Source organism: Acomys minous, assembly GCF_964271855.1.
Source record: "Acomys minous genome assembly, chromosome: 14".
Taxonomy (NCBI): Eukaryota; Metazoa; Chordata; class Mammalia; order Rodentia; family Muridae; genus Acomys; species Acomys minous.
In genome coordinates, this window is record NC_140496.1 from 43,151,134 (window position 1) to 43,170,036 (window position 18,903).

Consider the following 18,903-nt stretch of genomic DNA (forward strand, 5'->3'; position numbering starts at 1 on the left):
CCTCCGTGGTTCTAGAGTGTGCAACCACCCTTGGCCTCTGTGGTTCTAGAGTGTACCACCGCCCCTGGCCTCCGTGGTTCTAGAGTGTGCAACCGCCCCTGGCCTCCGTGGTTCTAGAGTGTGCAACCACTCCTGGCCTCTGTGGCTCTAGATTGTACGATGGCCCTAGCCTCTGTGGTCTCTGTGGTTCTAGAGTATACAATGACCCTGGCCTCTGTGGTTCTAGAATGTACTGCCATCCTCAGCCTCTGTTTTTAACATGGATTCTGGGGATTCAATTCAGGCCTAACCTATGAAGCTATCCTCCCCCCCGCCCCCGCCTTTTATTTTCTTCATATTGTTGTTACTTAAGTTTAGTGTGAATTGGGTTCCAGAGACTGAACTCAAGCTATCAGCCTTGGTAGCAGTGGCATTTAGCCATTGATCCATCCTGTAAATGTCAAGTTTTACTATTTTTTTTTTTATGTGCATAGGTGCTTTTCCACGCAGTCTGTGTTCTGTGTGGACAATGCCCTTGGAGGTAAGAAGATGGCATTAGATCCCCTAAAATTAGAGTTATAGCCAGTTGTTAACTACCAAAGGTGTGTTGTGTGGACCCCAGTCCTCTGCAGGAGCAGCCAGTGCCTTTAGCCCCTGAGACATTTCCCCAGCCCTTATTTTACTGCTTTTTTTAGGCAGGGTCTCACCACGCTGCCAAGGCTAGGAGGGAACTTGTAGCTACATAAGCTACTTTGTGGGTTCTTATTTCTTCTACCCTTTTCTTCCCTTTCAACCCCCTAACACTAGATACAAGAGGGGAAAAAAGGTAGGAAAGAGATCCCTGAATAATGTCAGGGGGTGAAAAGGGGGCAAAGTTATTAGACCACTTCCTGCTGCTTAGGGTAGGTGAGTTCTTTGGGACTAGTTTAGTCCTTGCCATCAAGATATCTAATTTCTTCTTCTTCTTCTTCTTCTTCTTCTTCTTCTCCTCCTCCTCCTCCTCCTCCTCCTCCTTCTCCTCCTCCTCCTCCTCCTCCTCCTTCTTCTTCTCCTTCTTCTTCCTCTTCTTATTCCTCCTCCTCCTCCTCCTCCTCCTTGTTTCTTCTTTGCACACAACAACTTAACAAACCTCAACCAACAGCAATCAACCACCAACCAACCGGAGCTCTAGCATTTATTTACCCTCTGAAAAGTTCCCAGACTTCCAAACATCACCCAATGGCAGCAACTACCTGCAGCTGGGAAAAATCACACGTCAGCCAGGGCACTAGGCAAATCATAGTCAGCTTCTGTGAAGTAGCCCCAGATCCCCGACACCTGGGATTAAAATGAAAAGATAATCTTGTAATAGTTCTGTGTTTTTTAAAGACCCCCAAAATTAGCAAGGCGGTGGTGGTGCATGCCTTTAATCTCAGCGCTTGGGAGGCAGAGGCAGGTGGATCACTGTGAGTTCGAGGCCAGTCTACAAAATGAGTCCAGGACAGTCAAGGCTACACAGAGAAACCCTGTCTCAAAAAACAAACAAACAAAAAGAACCCAAAAATCACAGGATTCTCCCTACAGTTACTCATAATCCTCCATTTTAGCCTGAGCAGTGCATGGCTTATGGACATGCACCACCACATCAGCTCTTTGGTTTATTTACTTATTTGTTGATTTTGTTTTATTTATTTATTTGCAATATGGAGGTGGAGTCAGGACCTTTCACACCCCAGGCAACGCCTCCATCTCTTTTTCACTTTTTTTTTTTTTCAGAGATTGTCGTGGAATTTACTCTTGTAGGCCAAGCTGGCCCCAAATTTGTGATTCTCCCACCTTAGCCTCTTGAGGAGCTGGGACCTGTTAAAGTCACCATTTCTTGGGATGAGAAACCCTCAGCCTTTTCCTCCAGCTGTTTGATGAGCGCAGCACTTTAAGGCTGAGGAGGAGGGAAGCAAGGTGGCTCTCGCAGTCACCAAAGGACCATACTGAGAGCTCTAAAACATAGCGCTGGTGTTTCCCAGAAAGAAGGAAATCCTGTCATATGGATCGTCCATGCCCTCCCGCCGCAAGCAGGGCCCAGGGCCACCACTGCTGCCATCACCACTGCTGCTTTTCGGGTTGCAGGCTGACGCAGTTATAGCCAAGGAGATGTCATTCAAGGAGGGGGTGCTGTTCGAGTTGACCCGAGCGAGGACTGCACCACCCACACCACAGGCCTCATGGACCTCCTCTCACCGGCCAGGGCCATGCTTAGTGCTGAGAACTGGATGGTGTAGAGGTGGATACTGGGGGCAGCACCAAGGCGGGGGCCCATGGTGGATGGAGCACTCGATGGAACCAGACACTTGAGAGGTACAAATCAACAGAGCCACAAGTTCCCTGGGACCAGAAGCTGAGCTGGGCCAACATCAATGGTTTCTCTGAGCAATTCAACAAGACTTTGAGGGGCCTCCACTTGCCATCTGCTTGATGGCCCAAAAGATCCAGTACCCACAGGAGTAGGGGACCATTCAGGCCTTGACAGCCAGCAATAATCTGAACAGGAACAGGAGAGCTGGCCCTGAGGACGCAGGAGCGGGTGAGCTGGCCTTGCCCTGAAGACATGGGAACAGGAGAGCTGGCCCTGCCCCAAGGACATGGGAGAGGGTGAGATGGCCCTGCCTTGAGGACACAGGGAGCAGGCCCTGATCCAGGCCTCTGAGTGGACCTCACCCCAACATCTACCCCATGTATGACCTGCTGGAACACATGAAGGGGCCAGACCTGCAGATTCAAAGATTAAGAATCTCCTTGACACACGGCAACAGGCAACAACAGGATATCCAACAGCAATCCCAGTGGGGATCTGGTAACAATAGTGTAGGCCTCAAACTGGACCCATGACTCGTAGCAATGACCATTTGAAAGTAAACATATGTGAACAAAAGGCTATACTGTGATACACTACAGCCTCTGTGACAAGATTTTTTTGTTTGTCTGTTTTATTTTACTGGGGGGAGGAGAGGGATTTTTGGTGTATGATGTGTAAGTCATAGACATTCAATAAAAGTAAGAAAATAAAATTAAATTTAAAAAGAAAAGAGAAAAGTGATGGGGGATTGTCCTGCTCTCAAAACCAAAGGCCCTTGGAGCCTTGACGACTTTCCTGTCACTTCTTTATTCACTCAACAAACACTGAGTGAACACCTGGTATGTAACCAGCTCTGTGCTGGGTCCTAGGGATGAGGCCATGGATAAGCAGATAAATATCCCCACCCATGCAGAGAGGACATCCTAGGGAGAGAGGGACAGAGGGGACTGGAAGCCAGGACACCATGCAGAGAGCAGAGGCAGAAGAGCACCACAGAGAGAAGCAACAGGAAATGAAATGTATTTGAATTGCTGTCAGGAAGACCAGCTGGCGCCCAGGGCCTCCAGACACCCCCAAATTCTACAGTCTAGGTCCCCTAAGGGGGATAAAACATAGACTTACACAGAACAGGGCACATGGTCCTACAGACTCCGTAGTCTCTCTAGGTGACCTTGGACCTAGGTATACAGAACAGGGCACATGGTCCTACAGACTCCATAGTCTCTCTAGGTGACCTCGGACACAGTGGGGATGCCGTGAGTGTGGCCAACACACTCTATTGCTTAGGAATAATGACAAGAACAATTGCACATGCATGTTCAGTACAGGCTCAACCACGGGAATCGAAAGCTTCCCACTCCCATGAGGGCCACTGTGTGCCCTGGACAGTGTTGAAGCAGCTGGTCCTGATGCACGGTGTGTACAGAGCACCAGTGGGCTGATGCATGGTGTGTACATCGGGCTGATGCATGTGTGTGCAGAGCACCAGCGGGCAGAGGGGAAGCATTGAGGCTGCCGAAGCTGGGGTCACACATAGGTACTATGTTACCTGGCTTCGTGTGGGGCCGAGGGTTGAGTATGCCCTGTGCGTGCTAGGCAAACACTCCTCCAAACTGAGCTACATCCATAGCTCATAAATTACCTATTTAACAGGCCCTTTCTCCAAACATAGCCACATTTGAAGGCACTTGACATTACAGTTGAATATATTCCCTTCAGGTGGCACTCAATATAACCTGTACAGGATCTGTTGGGTGAGTCAGTTATGTATTAAATAGAGCCCACAGAAGGCCACTGAGGAGGGGACCCCCAAACAGAGACCTGAAGGTGACGCAGGAATCATACAGGTATTTGAAGGAAGGGCTTTCCAGTCACCTGGAACAGCATGTGCAAAGGCCCTGAGACAGACCAAGCAGGAGGCTGTCTCCGTGAGAAAGAGACTGAGTAAAGAGGGAAGCAGAGAACATGAACAGATCCCACAGAGCACCGTGGACCACAGGGAAGTTCTCGCAGCTCTCAGGTCACGTGGTACGTGCTGTTTAGAATCCACCCGTGCTTGCGGTATCTTTTCAAGCCTGAACTCAGAACCAACTGGAAATTTGGCGCAAGCGGATGCAATTAGGAAGCTTCTCACACAAACACAAGTGACTCCCGCATCTGTGAGTGTTCCGTGTGGAAACACAGAGAAAGAGGGGGCCCGATCACAAGGCCCCCACTGGAGGAAGCCAGGCCTCACTGCCTCCTGTTGTTCATTCTAGCCTGAGCAGTGCAGGAACCCCCAGTCTCTTCAAATCCTGGAACATGTGCGGTTTAGTACAGTCATCCTTCCTGTGCCTTTAATCTCGCTCTCCGGCTCCTGCAATTTCCCTCTATACTGTGACCATCTCTAAATGTTTGAGCCACTTTCCCACTATCCTAAAGAAAAAAAAAGTGCTATTCCTTTAATAACCACCAGCTGTTTTACAGGCGTGTAACTGAGCACCAGAGGTGGGTACATGGCTCTCAGTCTCCCTGACCCCGACTATGATGCACCAGTCCATTGGCAGAACAGTCTGTCCCTCCTAACTAGGCTTCCTGCGCCCATACGAAAGGACGGCTCTCACAGGTGTGGTTTGCTGAGGCTTATTTATTCCTGAGCTAAAACAGAAAAGAGCAGGAGCGCTCAGCTGCAGAGGGCCTCCAATGCCCCAGCAAGGGGCCAGCGACTTGGCTCAGAGGCAGAGCCCTTGCCTAGCATGTGCAGAGTTCTGTCTCCAGCAAAAAAGGGAAGGGAAGAGGGTGGATGGTTAGTAAACCGAACATTCTTCAACATTCCCAGGAACCAGTACGTCCTAGAAAAGTCACCAGACATCTTGCAAGCCCTCACTTGGCATCTGGACCCTGAAAAAGAGGCATGGTGTACCCAGGACATTACAGCCACAGTTGCCCAGGACGTGAATGCTGTCCCTCCGTGTCTCTGGGAGCTCGCTTCCAGAACCCACGCCGATCCTGCTGCACAGGAGCTCAAGCCCCTTCCGCGGAGCCCACTCTCGTCCTCCTGCAGACTCTGTCATCACCAGCTGCCCACAGCCTGCAGTCTAACATCAATAGCACGCCGCCGCCGATAGCTGCTAGTGTGAACTGTTCAGGGCAGAGTGATGACGAAAGTGTGTGCATATTCACCACGGATGCCACTTAAATATAAACGACCAGCAGCGACCTCACAGCACTTAAGAGAGCTTTGCTGTTCGCCCCAGCACCCGTGTCGGGGGTGGTTGTGTACAACTCCAGTTCCAGCCCCACCCCACCCCCCACCCCCGCTTCTAGACTCAGCAGACACCTGCTCTCACATACGCACATACCCTCCAGCCCCACCCCGCCCCAATGCATAATTTAAAGTAATAAAATAAATCTTTTTTCTAAAACTTGAGAAGGGGTCTCATTCGGCCCCAGCTAGCCTTGAACTCACTATGGAGTCAGGAATGACACTGAATGCCTGATCCTCCTGCCTCACTCCCAAGCAATGGGATAAACAGCAGTCTCCAAAACATCCAGTTTGTGTTGTGCCATTGAGCCCTTGAGGCACACCCCAGCCTTCCAAAAACAGTTTCGGCCCATGATTGGCTGGCTCCAAAGACATGGAAGATGCCGGCATCAAGGGCGGGCAGGGTACAGAGGCTTGGGCCTTCAGCATGGTCTGGCTCTGGAGACAAGGCGTGACCTTGGGCTATGAAGAAGGCTGGGCAGAGCCTGGGGTTTGGGGGATTTGTGCAGGTGGGAGTAAGGCACCTGCAGGCTCTAGGAAAAGCTGTTCCAGAAAGGTCAGCTGGGTGCCCCACCCCCCACGAGCTGCTGAACAGCTGCCCTGTGTCTATACACAGAAGACAAACAAGCCCTGGCCACCAGCAGGTACTCCCCAGCTGGAGTTGGTCCAGGCACCTGTGCAGACCTGGCCAGCAGGTATGCCCCATCTCGCTAACTGTGTTTGCCCAACAGCAAAAAAAAAAGACAAAGTGCACGGGACTTGCCTCAACTAGGTGCCGCTGGGTGTGAGAAGAGATGAGGAGAGGAAAAAAAAAAAGCTAGAGGCCACACAGAACAGACGGATGGGACAGCCTCACAGCGCAGACCCCGTGTGCCAGGCATAGGTTGGGTTCAGTACCTGCCCATGTGACAGGAAGACCACACCTGCGATGGGGCCGGAGCCCATTGCCAAGTCTGGACCGCCTCTGCTGCTACAGCAATCAGATGGCTCCTGAAGATTCACCTACAGCCTGAGATGTGGCAAGAGGGAAGAGAGGGGAGGACTGCAGAGAAAGCTCGGGGCACACATCTGTGGCCTCCTCTTTCCCATGTGCGCAGGGAAGGCGAGGGGGAGGGGCAGACACTGGCTGACCAAGAAAGGTGATGATTCAGCCCTGCAGACTCTGCAGGCTTGTTTGAAAGTGTGTGATGCTCCCAGGGTGATCTGTGCTGCCAAGTCTTTTCTCTCCTCTCTCTCTCTCTCTCTCTCTCTCTCTCTCTCTCTCTCTCTCTCTCTCTCTCATTTTTCGAGACAGGGTTTCTCTGGTTTTTTTTTTCTTTTTTCTCCAATCTTACCCCCTCCATTCCCCTCCATACAGTTTCATCTTTATCTCCTCCCCCTTTTTCTATTTTCTCTCTTTTCTTCTTCTTCTTTCCCTCCCCCCTCCTCTCTCTCCCTCCCTCTCTCTGTAGGGGAGCAGAGAAACCCCCAAGTAAATGAAGTCCTGAGCGTATGTGCTGTTGGCATGGGCACAGCCATGATCAGGACTCTGGTGCCTCAGACTCCTGGGTGAAGCACGGAAGGATGGTGACAATTTCCTTGGGTCTGGGTGCGAAAAACGTTGACAGTTTGTGCAGAAGACATCCACCGTAGCTTTTCTCCACCTGGATGCTCACAACCTTCAGACTGTTCCTACCAAGATTAACTAAGCCTGTCCTTTTCCTCCATCTTATGTAATAACACTTACTCTTTGTATATCTGCGAATAATAACCCCAGTTCCTGTGCAGCTGTATCGCATAAACACTTTCTTCCTGTTGAACTGTATATAATAACACGCTGAGCTTCTGGGCTGCCTCAGCTTCTCCATCAGAGAGAGCCCAGTCTACTGGGTCCCAGCTTTTCTGTGCCCTGCCCCCCCCATCTTTGTCTTTTGCTGCAGAGGTTTTGGTTTATATGTAAACATGTTTTTGTTTTAATCCTAGGTGTGGGATATGGGGGCCGGAGGGCTGCCCCAGTTTGTCCACAGCTGATTACTGACAAAGGTGATGTTTGTCACCTGTGAATTACCTCGTGCAGGGTTGTGGTCTTTGTCAGTGGGGCTAAAAGCCAAACCCAAAGGGAGATTGGGAGCTCTGAAAAAGAAAAAGGTTGCTGGTGCTTCCCCCTGCTGCTCCTGGTTGCTGTTGATGCAGTGTGAGAGGTCAGAGATATCATGAAAGGAGGATTGGACTTGCCCCAAAGAACCCAATGGCCCTAAACAGCAGGAAGTAGCTACAGACAACTACGCCCCCTCTCCCCACTAACCTTCTTTCTCCCCTGCTGGGTGTTGGGGTGTTGGAAGGGATTGGGGAGGAGTAGGGAGGAAGAGATTTAAAGAACCCCAAAATAAAATAGTTGGTTAAAAGTACGCCAACAGTCATTGCTTCATTTCTTCAGGTCAAGTCTCTGTATTCCTTCTCTTTCTCCCCCTAATTGCTCTCTCTCTCTCTCTCTCTCTCTCTCTCTCTCTCTCTCTCTCTCTCTCTCTCCTTTTTTAAAGATAGGGTCTAGATGCCAGGCATCATGGGACACACCTTTAATCCCAGCACTCGGGAGGCAGAGGCAGGCAGATCTCTGTGAGTTTGAGGCCAGCCTGGTCTACAAAGCAAGTCTAGGACATCCAGGGCTAACACAGAGGAACCCTGTCTCATGGAGGAAAAAAAAAAAAGATGGAGTCTGGTCTTGTTGTCTAGGCTAGCCTTGAACTCCTGGGCTGATGCCATCCTCTTGACTTAGCCTCCTGAACAGCTGGTATTACAGTACCCTCCACCATGCCCAGCCAGTCTTTTGGACCTACACACACACACACACACACACACACACACACACACACATACACACACAAATGTTGCAGCCAGTGTTCCATACAGAGGTCTGCCACCTGCTATAGTATGAATTAATTCCTGGAGGAGACTTGCTATTTCAAAGGGTGCACGATTTTAAGTCCTCTGAAGTGTTGTCTAACACCATCCTGTTGGGACTTCAACTGAGTCAGTGCAGAGCGACGTCCTGACACAGGGCAGTGGGTCCCCGGTGTCCACAGGTTCTGCTCAGACAGAGTCAATCAACCTCAGGTCACACTTGGGGAAAATGGCATCTGTGCAGAACAAGGGCAGCCCTGTCTCCAGTTCTTATTCTCCAGATGACACAGCGTGACGCGTGCTGGGCCCCCTAAGACATCTGGAGACAGACCTTAACTGCAAGCCAAGGTTTCATGGGTTTCACAGATGGTGCTGGGGCAGGGCAGACGTGGGTCTCTAAGGAGGAGGTACAGAGCTCTGCTGAGAGCAGGTGTGGTGGCTGACTGTGGCTGTCGGCTGTCGAGTTGACCACACCGGGATCAACTGCAGCCCCAGTAGCTGGGCACACCGGGAGGGGGTTTCCTCATTAGATTATCTGAGAAGGGAAGACCCGCCCTAAGTCTGGGCCACACAATCTGGCAACAGCTCACATAAGAGGACATGGAAGAAGGAAGCTTTTGCTTTTTACCTGCCTGACCTCACTCTCTCTGGCGAGCTCATCTGTCCTGTTGCTGAAGCCTTCTCTCAGTGGCATTAGAAGGAACCTCTTCAAAATTACAGTGTGGACTGAGGACCAGGAGCTCTTCAGGAATCTCGGAGGACTCCAGCACCAGATTGGGACCGCTGAGGGCTGAGCAACTAAATAATATATATATTATGGTGCATATATATAGAGAGAGGAATAGATAGATAGATAGATAGATAGATAGATATTGATATGTTGATATACCAAAAATATATGCATTCTGTCAGTTCTGTTCCTCTAGAGGACCCTGACTAATACAACACAGGTGTTCTTTAACAAGAGCATCTACTAGGATGAGGAGACAGCTCAGCAGGTAAGAGCACTTGCTGCAGAAGCAAGAGGACCTGAGTTCGAATCCCCAGAATTCACTTGAAAAAAAAACTGAGCGTGTCACTGAGTGCTTGTAAAGCTGGTGCTGTGGGGTGAGGACACAGGGGATCTCTGGGGATTCCGGTTTCCAGCTCGGCTCAGGGAGAGACCCGGTCTCTGAAGAATAAGATGCAGAGTGACAGAACAGAATGCTCAAATTCCTCCCATAGCTTCTGCATACATGTGCATGGACATATACACACATACCTATGCATGCACCCACACTATACACGGAAACATATGCACACATGGCCACATACACTACACACAGCACATATATGAACCATACAAGTATACATCATATATATAGATACATATATGACACATATGTACACACAGCACACATAGACAACAAACCCACATGTGTTCATACACCAAACACATGTACATGTACCACATAACATGTATACATATGCCATATACATAAAATACATATATACCACACACATGAACATACACCTCACACACAACATACACAAGTACACATACCACACACAACACATGCGTCTGCATAGAATACACGTGTACACACAAAACAAATGTGTGTGCATTTGTGTGTACATATGTGTGAGCATGGGCATGCTATGAAGTGCATGTAGAGGTCAAGGTCAGAGGACAGCTTGCAGGAGATGCTTTTCTCCTTCCACTCTGTGGGTTCCAGGCATCAAATGCACCATCAGTCTTAGTGGTAATTAGCTTTACTCTCTGGGCCATCTTACAGGCCCCAAATGTTTGATTTAATATATGCATGTGTGTGTATATATGTATACATATATACATGTGTGTATTATATATATTCACATGTTTAATAATGTATAGAAACTTTCTTAAGTGCTCAAAAAATGTGTACCCATCCTTGTGTGCACAGCTAAGCCATGTGTGTATGTATGCATGTGCATGGATTGGTGTGTGTGTGCATGTGTGTGTTTGCACACATGTACTTACACACAAAGGCTAGAGGTGAGCCTGGGGTGACCTGCTATGTCATTCAGCCCTTATTCCCTTGAGACAGAGTCTCTCACTGAACATAAAGCTGGCGGCCAGGGAGCTCCAGCCATCCTACTGTCTCTGACCCACCAAAGCACCGTAGTCCCAGGCCCTGGCCAGTTTTTTAAGTGGCAGCTGTGGGTTTCAACTTGGATTCTCGTGTTTGCTCATGTTTGCATAGGTGCTCCATCTTGGGCACTGTAGAACCTGTGTTCAGACAAGCATACAGCAAGGTGGAAGAAAAAAAAAACAACAACAAATCAAATTAGGGTCAATGAGCACTCTCATGGCTTGGAGCAAAAGTCCCATGAGGACAGAGCTAACCAAACTGCCAGGCCAGATGGCAAAGGTTGCATGCCAGGCAGAGGCCAGCAGGCATCAGCTGAAGTGTGTGCCGCAGTGAGGTGAAACCCAGTCACAGCTGGTGCACTTTCCACCCTTGCCCATGCCACCAGCCAGATGTGTGATTACAGCGTGCCTGGGGCAGGTGTGCCTGGGGCAGGTGTGCCTGGGGCAGGTGCGTGCCCGGGAGGCCCCAGCACGTGGGCACGGACTGAGGAAAAGAGAGAGAGAGAGAGAGGAGGGAGAGCCCAGACTGCGGCCTAGTGGTCCTGTTGCATATGACCTGAGTTCCAGTACCTTGTCCAGCTCCGCTTGCCGCCTCCTCACCATCCACCCAGCAGCAACCCGTACTGAGCAGCCGCTGAATTCGGCTTATTCTCCCGCCCGTCACCCACCGGCCTTCACTTCCACCAATGGCCTTTCTGGTCTTCACCTCTACACCCAGCTCAAGGCTTGCTTCTGCTTCCTATGTTTCTAAAAGATGCCTCCGGCGGCCGCACCCACTGCCTGCCTGTGTATGGATGGGTGGTTCTCGGCATCTGTATCTTGCTTTCGTGTCTCATCTAAGCCTAGAAGCCAGCTCCAGCCATGGGGGTCAGAGGGGATGAAGGGCTGGGGGTGGGGGAGGGGCGGATAGCCTTCGACAAGGGTGGGCAGGAGCACACAGATGTCCTCACCTTCATAACCAGTGTGCCTGGGCTCCTTGCCAACGTCTGTCACCACCCGCTGTGTGACCCTGGTAACTCACTGCACCTCTCTGAGCCTGTTCTCTTACCATAGCATAGACACTGTAGCACATGCTCCATAGAGTCATAAGGGTGAAACACAGTCACCTCTGTGTGCCCACCAGCTCGGCGCCAGAGCAGTCAACCAAACGTGATTTAAAATGCTTCTTTTAAAATTGCACTTGAGGCCGGGCGTGGTGGCGCACGCCTTTAATCCCAACAGTCAGGAGGCAGAGGCGGATCGATGTGAGTTCGAGGTCAGCCTGGTCAACAAACTGAGTCCAGGCACAGTCAAGACTACACAGAGAAACCCCGTCTCAAACAAAACAAAACAAAATTGCACTTGAGGCTCAGTAGGTAAAATACTTGCTCTCCAAGCATGAAGACCAGAGTTCAGGTCCCCACAACCCACATAAAAGCTGTATGGATGTGGTCGCTGCCTGAAACCCCAGCCCTGGGAGGTGGAGCAGGGAAGAGAAGGAGGAAGCCGACAAGGGAGGGGAGCTGATTGGTCAATTCCAGCTCAGTGAGGAATGCAGCCTCAGTAAGGACGCTAGCGCCTGAGAACCTCCACGTACATCCTAACACATGCCAAGACATGGCCAAGCGTGCACACATGCATGCATAACACACACACACACACACACACACACACACACACACACACAAGATACATACATAGATAGATAGATAGATAGATAGATAGATAGATAGATAGACAGATAGAATAATTTTAAGTTGCTTTTGAGGACTGGGGAGACAGCCTAGTAGGTAAATACCTGCCAGGCAGCTGTGAGAATCTGAGTCCCATGCACCCATGAGAAAGTTGGGCATGGTGGCACACGTTGACATGGAGGCAGGAGGACCCCTGAGGGTCACTGGCCAGTCATCCTAGATGAGTGAGGACGCTCTGATTTCAGTGACAGATCATCCCACAAACCAGGTGATGTGTAGGAACATCTGGCCTACACACACACACACACACACACACACACGCACACGCACACGCACACGCACACGCACACGCACACGCACACGCACACACGCATGCATCAGGAAGCCAGGCATGGTGGCTTACACCTATAAGCCCAGCATAGGCTGAAGCAGAAGATCAGCCTGGTCTACAGAGTCAGATATTTCTTTATGTATTATTATGTATACATTGCTCTGTCTGCATGTACCCCTGCAGGCCAGAAGAGGGCATCAGATCACATTACAGATGGCTGTGAGCCACCATGTGGTTGCTGGGAATTGAACTCAGGACCTCTGGAAGAGCAGCCAGTGCTCTTAACCTCTGAGCCATCTCTCGGGGCCCCTGAGAGAGTTTTTTTTTTAATTGTTGTTTGTTTTGTTTGAGACAAGGTCTGATCATGCATCCCTGACTGGTCTGGAACTCACTATGTAGACAAGGCTGGCCTTGAACCTACAGAAATCTGCCTGCCTCTGCCTCCTGAGGGCTGGCATGAAAGGTGTGCATAATCAATCCTGCTCAGTCCGAGTGTTATGTTTAAAACTGGGGAGCTAAAGCAAGGACAGGCATGCGTTAGAGGGCAGAGAGGGGGAAGTTAATGTGGATATGATCAAGATACAGTATATAGGGCTAGAGAGGTGGCTCAGTGGATAAAGCTACTTGCTACCTAGCCCTGAGTATCCCCCATGCCTGTCCTGGTTTCATTTCTGTTGCTATGACAAAAGCAAGTTAGAGAAGAAAGAGGGTTTTTTTCTAGCTCACAGTTTAGGGTCAGTTCAGCACAGCAGAAAGATCAAGGCAGGAGCTTGAAGCAGCCAGTCACATCCACAGTCCAGAGAGAATCAATGCCCACTCGTACTCAGCACCCTCTTGGAACATACACTGTCCAGGACCCGCTGCTTAGGGAATGGTGCCGCCCACAGAGGGCTGGGGCTTCGCACTTCAATTAATGTAATCAAAACACGCCCCCAACCCCACCACCAACATGCTCACAGGCCAACCTGATCCAGGCAATCCCTCACTGGGGTTGACCGTATGTTGAAAACCAACTCTAACCATCACGATGTCCTCTTTGTATGTGCAATTAACCCACAAATTTTTAAAAATGCACTTAAGAAGAAGTTTATGAGAAAGGAGAGGAACCAGACACAAAGGCCACTCACTTTGTAGTCACATTCGTGAAAGCAGAGAGCACATGGCTCCCAGGACCAGTGTCAGGCAGTGGCTGCTGGTCCTACTAGGGGAGGGAAGTGACCCAAGTTGGTCTGTGCTTCCTATCTGGGGTGATGGGAGATTACCAAGATGTAGGGTGACGGCCATACCACCTCGTGGGTATTCTAAGTACTGTGGCAAGTTTTAAGACGCCATCAAGGCAGGTGTAGAGGCTCAGAGGAAGGAAAGGGGCTTTGGAAATGGCTCAACTGGTAAAATGCTTGCTGTGCAGACACGAGGAACTGACTGCAACTCCTCAGAACCTATACAAAATAGGTAAAATGGCACACATCTGTAATCCCAGCCAGGGATGACAGAGACACCTGGATCCCAAGAACGCAGTGGCCAGCGAGCCTGGCAGAATCCGTAAGCCCCACTCAGTGTGAGGCAGAGAGCAACTGAGGAAGACTCTGGTCTCCACATACATGGACACACATGTGCACATGCATGTTCATACATCTGCACACACCAGCAAGAACATGCACTCACTCATGTGCCACATAGGAAGAGGGAAGGAAGAGGGGGAGCAAATGGAAATGCAGCCTGTGCGGTGGAATTGGGCTGCACATGCCTAGTTTCCCGGCCTCCCTGCTGTCGTCCTCAGCAAAGGACCCTGAAGCATATGAGGAACATCATTGTCACCCATGACTGTGACACCTCCAGAGTCTGCAGGCCAGACAGGTACTCAGGATACTAGGGCAGGTCTCATCTTGGCCAACCTCCCTGCCTAGGCTGCTGTCCAAGGTCTGACTTTCCCGGGCAGTGTCTGGGGACTCAGGAGGGAGACTCCACCCACTGGTTAAATCAATCCTTTCTTCATCCAGATGAACTTGGCCTTGCCAGAGGGGTCAGGGTGAGCTGGCCAGCAGCTCTAAACTGTCTCATACTATGAAAACAGCCAGGATTGACAGATCCCAGAATAGAACCTTTCTCCTTGGCCCTTCCTAAGGGTCCTCAGAGCCTGTAGGCTAACAATTAAAGAAAGAAAGAAAAAAAGAAAGAAAGAAAGAAAGAAAGAAAGAAAGAAAGAAAGAAAGAAAAAGTAGCCAAGAGTTCCAGCACAGGTCTGTGTCCTAGCACTCAGGAGGCTGACTGTTCCAGACCAGCCTGGGCTACACAGAAACCCTGTCTCACAAAAGAAAAAAAAAAGCAATAATAAACTAAATAATTCAACCTTATGCTGGAGCCTAAAGTGACCACAGACAGCACAGGACACTACTCTGTTGGCCACTGTCCCATCATTTCTTTCAGTGTCAAATTCAGCATCTCCCTCCTGACCCCAAGCTCGCTATGGGCTCTTTGGGAGAAGGTGACATTGAATTAACCCATCTTTCATGGGGAAAGGTGGCACCCACAAAGATGACATTTTCATGTACCTCTGCAAGTTCTTGCATCTTAGGGGGAATATGACATCAACAGAGAGATAAAGTCAGTGTCTTGGGGAGGGGGTGTCTCCCTGGAGTCAGAGGATGGAGTGTTGAGGAGGGAAGGTGCTTGAGGCCACATAATTGGGGGTGGGGCTTGTAGCAGCTAAGCATGCCTGATGTCTGCAAGTGACCTGAGATCTCCCTAGAAATTCTGTGCGTGGGACATAAGGAGGCCATGTGAAGCCGCCAGCCCTGAGCCAGATGGGGCTGCTGGTAGGGGTTATTCAGACGTGCCTTTGGCCTTGAGATAGGAGCAGCGGGTGCGGAGAGAAGGCTGTGCTGGCTGTTTCTGCTGCCCCAAGCTGTTGTGTTTGGCTTCTTCTTGAAGCAGGTCTTAGGGGCACCCCTACCCCCCAGCAAGATAAGATGCTGCTAGGTAGCTGTGCACCCCAGTATCACCTGGCCTGACCCCACCTGAAAGGGGGTTTTGCATGAGGCCATCAGCATGGAGACTCAGAGGAGAAAAAGACTGACAGGTAAAAAGAAAAAAGGAGAGAGAGGAAAGGATCAGAGACTGAAAAGAGAGAGAAAGGGCAAAGAGATAAAGACAAAAACAGGAAGATGAGGAAAAGAGGAGAGAGAGAGAGAGAGAGAGAGAGAGAGAGAGAGAGAGAGAGAAAGAAACACATCTAGACCAATTCTCTCCCGAAGTCCAAACTAGGCCAGGTTCTGTGGGGACACACATGGAGGCTGTGCCTGGGCTCCTCAGCCCACACAGGGTTCCAAGATCCTTGAACCCCAACTGCTAGGACGCCCTGCAAGCAACGGGCTGAGCTTCTGGGCTTAGACCAGTAACTCGCACAGCTCAGTCACGTGTCCCAGCAGGTGGCAAAGATATTGGTCGCCAGGGGCTACAGCCCCAGAGCTGAGGAGCTGGGGAATGGGACTGAGTAGCTGAGCGCTTTCCTAGCAGGTACAAGGTCCTGGGTCCCCCCCTCCCCCCACAAAATATTATTTTAAAGAGAGAAATAAGTATCCACTTACACATACTTTAAGAGAAACTCTCCAGAGAAAGATTTATTAGAGATTGGGGGAAGGAGCAGAGAATCAAGTAAAATTTGGAAGTCAACTCAAAAGAAAAATTATTCACCGAGAGATCTTGAGCTCTGGTGCAATACAACTCCTAACTGAGCACCATGCCCTACCCCAGGCACCCCACTCTGCGCAGCTCTGCTCACCTGCATCGGATCTAGTGGGTGCGGCCGCCAGTCCTCCGGGAGTCCTGAGGGTCCCACGAGGTCAGCGCCCAGGCTTCCAAGCAGCCCGGGGCGAGGGTGCGGTGCATAAAAGCGCTGCGTGGGTCGCGAGAGTTGCTCACCCAAACGAGCGCGGACCAGGGCAGCTGCTCCAGCTGTGGCGCGAAGGAGGGGGGCGGCTTCGCCAAAGCTAGGGAGCCGGCTGGACCAACTGAGCCCTTTGATCATCTGCAGCCAAGCGTCTCGCACCCTCCAACCAGGAGCTGAAAGCAAGCCTCCCCCATTGCTCCTTGCAGGAAATCAGGAGATTCTTCTTGGTTTTCTGTGACTCTTAACTCTAGGCACAGTGACTTCGCAGTGCCTCAGAACTCTGTGAAAGGGAGGGTTTTGAGGGGTTGGCGTGCAAGAAGAAGCAGAGCCAAGGGCGGAGCTCAAGGGACCGCTCTGCTCCGTTCCACCTGTTCCTGGCGAGGCAGCAGGAAGGCAGGAGGCTGCTCAGAACTCAGCCACGTCCCTTTACCGTTGGCGACCTAAATTATTCATGCTCTTAGAGAAACAATATTTAGGGTACAGCTACTAACCTATGCCCTGGAAACAGTTTTCCTCTCCCTTGTCCTACTCAGGACGACATTACAGCAGCTGAATTGAGAAAAGAGAAAGCGGGGTTCCTCTGCACAGGGCCACGGAGTGCGGGCGTCACACTTGTCTGCAGCTGGGAAGTTAATCCAAAGAGTCTTTTTTTTTTTTAAGGGAATGGAACCCGGGATTTTGAAAACGCTAGGCACCCCAACCAATGCACCCTATGATTTGTTCACTAATTGGTTGATTGATTGATTGATTGATTGATTGATTGATTGAGAGAGACAGGATCTCACTATATAGCCCTAGCTGTATTGGGTCTCACTATGTAGACCAGGCTGGTTTTGAACTCACAGAGACCCACTTGCCTCTGTCTCCCGAGTACTGGGATTAAAGAAGGTTTGTACCACACAGCCAGATCCTACATACCTATTTTTGAGGCAGGGTCTTGTTACGTAGCCCAGGCAAGCCCAGAAGTCTACATCATGCCTCCTGGTTCACAGTGCTGGGATCACAGCTGTCCACGCCACACTGGACACCTGTGTTCCTTTTTAAAGTTGATAGTGTTGTATTTTTCTCATAAGAAACAGCTGGGGTCAGTGAGTAAAAATGACTGCCTCTAAGCCTGACTACCTGAGTTCAACCCCTGGGCCCCATGTGGTGGATCTGTGACTAATAATTAATAGGCTCAGCCTACTCCAGCAAGGTGTTCTCCACTCCAGCAAGGTGTTCTCTGACCTCCACATGTGCAACTACACTCACCAGCATGCACATAAATGGGGGCCCCCACGTGCGCACATGTGTGTACACACACACACACACACACACACACACACACACACACACACACTATTTTTAAGCAAACATGACTCTCTGCAGGTAAGAGCAAACACTGCTCTCACAGAGGACCAGAGTACATTTCCCAGCGCACACATCAGGTGGCTCCAGGACATCTAATGTCCTCTTCTGGCCTCTGAGGGCACCTGTTCTTACATGCACACCTACACATAGACACACACGTATAAAAAAATAAAAATAGCTCTTTAAAAAAAAAATCTCCCCCACACAAGAGAAGACAAGCACAAACAACAAAACACAGCTCTCTAGAGCTGCTGGAGCTCACTGGATCCCTGGAGCTCACTGGATCGCTGGATCTCGCTGGATCACTGCATTCTTTGCTTCAGCTGTGTATGTTTGAAAGTTTCAGCTGGGTGGTGGTGGCACACGCTTATAATCCCAGCAGTAGGCAGGTGGACCTCTTGGTTTGAGGCCAGCCTGGTCTACAAAGCAAGTTCCAGGACAGCCAGGCCTGATGGGGGCGCTTTCAGCAAATATGGCCATTTGGACCCCTTGTGTTCTACTTGACAAAAACCTCTCCTGCTCCCTCCCTTTTCGGTGACCTCTCGGAGAACTCTCCAGGAGACCTCCTGTCTTCAGCTTCCTCAATAACCAGATAGAGATCTGTTTCACCTAGGTTAGCTCCTGTCCTGCTGTTCCACGCTTCTTGGAAACTGCCAGCGCAGGGCTACCTGACCATGAAGGGAACATTGATCAATATGCAGCAGCAGGGGGCTGCCCTTGCAGTATGCAGCAGCAGAGTGCTGACCTTGCTCTCACCCTAGCTCCCCCTCTGCCCCCCACCCCACATCCTGCCTTGTGCTTATAAGCAGCCTGAGAAAAATAAAATTTTGTCAGCTTGATCAGATTCTTTGACTTGCTGTCCGTTCCTTGCGTCTCTTGTCCCCCCATTCTCTCCCTAGGGGTCCGTGGGTCTCAGTGGACTGTCCGGCGGGTCTGGACACAGGCCTACAGAGAGAACCCCTGAATTAAACAGACAAACAAACAACAAGCTAGTTTCTGTTTTGGGGCCTCAAGATGGCTCATCAGGTAAAGAAGAGCTAGCTGCCAAACCTGATGTCATGAGTTCGATCCCTATGACCCTATGGCGGAAAGAGAGAAGCCTTTTTGACGGCTCC